Source organism: Schistocerca nitens, chromosome 1 (assembly GCF_023898315.1).
Source record: "Schistocerca nitens isolate TAMUIC-IGC-003100 chromosome 1, iqSchNite1.1, whole genome shotgun sequence".
Taxonomy (NCBI): domain Eukaryota; kingdom Metazoa; phylum Arthropoda; class Insecta; order Orthoptera; family Acrididae; genus Schistocerca; species Schistocerca nitens.
The window spans coordinates 585780051-585784246 of record NC_064614.1 but is presented as its reverse complement, the minus strand read 5'-3'; positions in this window follow the sequence as shown (position 1 = coordinate 585784246).

The following is a 4196-nucleotide window of genomic DNA, read 5'->3' as shown; positions in this document are numbered from 1 at the left end:
CCTTCCACCCTTTTTATTTTCCCATCATCTGTCCAGGTTCCCTCCACCTGCCCTCGGCTGTGGTATGTCATATTTGCCAACTTTTTAGTGCAGTGTTCAAGTGAATGTTCAGTGTTGTTCGTCTTTCCAAAGTGTTGCGAACAGAAATCATGCTGTCGCTGGGTGTGAATTTTATGTCTCTTGCGTGCAGAAACCAGACTGTCGCCGTGTTTTTTAACTGTCTATTATTTTACCTGTCTGCTTCATTTGCATTTTATTAGCTTCATGTAAGGAGATACAGAACCATTTATAAAACCAAAAGTTAAAATTGTAGAATAAATAGACGTCTCTCGATGTAAGGTAACCTAAATAATCATCAGGAAGAGAAATCGATTTAACAAGATAACAAGATAAATAAGTTATGTTTCCGAGACATTCCTTATAATTTTAACATTCGTATCGATCTCTGTATTCAGTTCGCCTTTGCTTTAACGAATTATGTACAATATAATACACAAACACAAAGAGAACATGAAACATCACTCGATCGGTTTCATTCCCGGTTGACACTCAATGTCCAAATATTACTAGTCTGGCAGCGTAGGCAGGGTGCGTTTCTCGGCTGCCGTTTCCTTTGCCTCTGAGGACCGGGACTGCCGCCACAGGCCGCTAGACGACAATTAAGCGACGCGCGAGAAGTAACGCGATTAAGCGACCGGGGCTGCATTTGCATACGGCTCGCAGTCCGCTCATAATGGAGACGATTACATCGAGCGCGTAAATCCGATTGCGACCGCCATTGGTAACCGAATCACTGCCGCTGCGGCGATCAGCATAGCCGCTCTGCAGACGCGGGCGGACCTGGGGAACAGTTGGCGTGTCGCCGACGTGACGCGTGGAAGCCATGTGGCTGCTCGTCGGCAGCCGCGTACACGCCAGGTTCGTTTTATATCGTGCTCGGTTCTACCAAGTCCGCCTCCGTAGTTGAGTGGTGAGCGCGGCTGACTGCAACGCGGGAGAACCGGGCTCGATTCCCGATACTGCCGGGTGTTTGTCCTTGGTGGGAGGACTGGAACAGGGTGCAATGAGTCTTGTAAGGGCAGCTGAGGACATAGCCGGTTACGAAAACTGACAACGGCCACGCTTCTCCATATCACACCCAATGACGTCATTGACAGAGGATGGCATGAAGGTCGGTCGGTACCGAAGAACCCGCCAGAGCCTGTGGACTAAGGTTACTGATTCTACTCGACTCTATCACAAGGGAAGCGGGTACCCAGTGGTTCACCCACTTGACTGGTCCTTCGCACGGTTCTGAGAATCTTCGGAGATCCAGCCATGATAAAACTATTGCATGTGAGATATATGAGACATATTAAATACCCTCACATTTTAAGAAGACTGTAATAATTCTTATTACAGACGTGGAGGTTGCTGACGGGTTTTGGATATTACCGAACTATCACTTTAATCTGTCATGGCTGCAAAAAACTGACACGAAGTATATGCAGAAGAATGGAAATACTGGTTTTGGGGATCAGTACGGATTCCGGAATAATGTGAACACGCAAAGCAGTACTGATCCTGTGACTTATCTTAGAAAACAGGTTAAAGAAAGACAGACCTACATTTATGGTCTCTGTATATTTGGAGAAAGCTTTTGACAATGGTAACTTGCAGCACACTTATGAAATTCTGAAAGTAGCAGAGATAAAATATACGGAGCAAAATGTTGTATACAAGTTGCACAGAAACGGCATAGCAGTTGTAAAAGTCGAAGGACATCAGAGAAATGAGATTATAGTGAGACGGAGTTGTAGCCTCTTGCAGACGTTATTCAGTCTATATATTAAACTTCCTGGCAGATTAAAACTGTGTGCCCGACCGAGACTCGAACTCGGGACCTTTGCCTTTCGCGGGCAAGTGCTCTACCATCTGAGCTACCGAAGCACGACTCACGCCCGGCCCTCACAGCTTTACTTCTGCCAGTATCTCGTCTCCTACCTTCCAAACTTTACAGAAGCTCTCCTGCGAACCATGCAGAACTAGCACTCCTGAAAGAAAGGATACTGCGGAGACATGGCTTAGCCACAGCCTGGGGGATGTTTCCAGAATGAGATTTTCACTCTGCAGCGGAGTGTGCGCTGATATGAAACTTCCTGGCAGATTAAAACTGTGTGCCCGACCGAGACTCGAACTCGGGACCTTTGCCTTTCGCAGGCAAGTGCTCTACCATCTGAGCTACCCAAGCCAGGAAGTTTCATAGTCTGCGTTCGGCAGGGCAGCAGTACGCACCGCGCTCGGCCGTCCACGCCGCTGCGCGCGCGGAGGGTTTTGTTTACTTCCTCGTCACAGCGCTTCTCAGTCGAACAAGCTGTAATGGCCAACTCTTACAGGAAGAACACTCTTAAGTTCACCTTCTCAAACGAATACGCACGACCCAAAGCACTGGCCGTCGAACGCTTCCTACGCGAAGACGTGAAGATCCCGCGTGACGAACTCATCGGCATACACCTATCGATCATTAGCAGCGTAGTTTATGTTAAGATGACTTCCCACGCTGCCTGCAACGAGATCATTCAAAGGACGCGACATGGACTAAAATTTCGGCACTCCGACGGAAACGTCGGGCCTGTGGATGTCGACTATGCAGGACTTGGCCTTCGGACGATCCGTGTATTCGAACTGCCTTTCGAGGTGAATGAAGATGAAGTCATCGCGGCGCTAAGCCCGTTCGGAAAAGTCCAGAGCCACGTAGCCGAGTCATGGGCACAGTTTACGACGTATCCGGTGCTTAATGGTGTGAGACAAGTCCGAATCGATCTCAAACGGCACGTTCCATCGTACATTTCTATCGGCGGCTGCCGTGCGGTGGTCATTTACGACGGACAACCTCGAACATGTTCCGGTTGTGGCAAAGAAGGCCACGTCCGTAATGAATGCCTGCAACGCCGCATCACACAACTAAGGCCCGACGATACGAACACCGACAGAACCACGACCACCCTTCCAGTCACCTATGCGGCGACACTGCACGTCCAGCCCTCACATGAGCGTCTCTCTGGTCCGATACACCCGGAGGCGTCCCAGCACCTTGACACCGGCGATGCCGCCCGTGAACATGTCCAACAGCCGGACACACCCACGCTGGAAGATCACAAGGATACCAATGAGTGTTCTGGAGAATGAAGACCGCATCATAGCACCCGCGGCTTTTGTACCGGAACGACGTGACTCTCTTCCTTCCTCAGACACCGAAACTCATTGCCGAAAGCAGAAGTCGCCCAAACGACGAAAAAAACGCCGCAAGACATCAGACTCGACCATTGAGCCCCCTCCGCAGGACGAAGAGATGCCACATCACTCCGACGGAGAACACGATAACACTTTCTCCTCTGCCACGGAGACGCGTCATCCACAAGACGGTGAACCGTCCAACAGAGATCGTGCGCAAACCCCGCGCCCAGAAGCCATGGAACATAGCACGCCTGTTGTCATCGACGCCATTGAGGCGACTCGGCCTGCGCTGCCACCTCTCGCCGATGTCAAACCTGTCGGACACCTTTCATGGGCGGATGACACGGATTTCCCACCTCCATCTGATGCGGAAATGAGATCTGTTTCTCCGTTAGACCAACACTAAAACGGGGGAAGTTTCTACGGCGACTCCTGCGACTTCTATGGACTTCCAGCATCCACCACAACAATCTTCACCAACTACGAACCTATAGGCAGCACGGATCTCCCATCAGGCGTACCGAATAGCTACTATCAATACTAATAATATCGGCTCCCACGCTAAACTTCAACTGCTCCGTGACACGCTAAGAGCAGCGGACATCGACATCGCCCTGTTACAAGAACTGAGGACAGCGACTTGGACTGGGTGTTATGGATATGAGACGTACGCCGCCCCTGCAGCTATGGAACACTCAGGCGCAGCCATCCTCCTCCGAGAAGGAATTGCAGTTTCCGATGTCGCATACCTCCCAACAGCGCGAGGGGTGGCCATAACAGTTGAAGGACTCAAAATCATAAATCTCTACGCCCCATCGGGCACTGATAAACGGAGGGATCGCTCCCAGTTCTACGCAGAAGATATCACGCCTTTATTCCTCGGTCGATACGATCATCTCATCGTAGGTGGAGATTTCAACTGTGTTCTCGAGCGCACAGACCAATACCCCCATTTCACCACATGTCCCGAACTTCGTTTC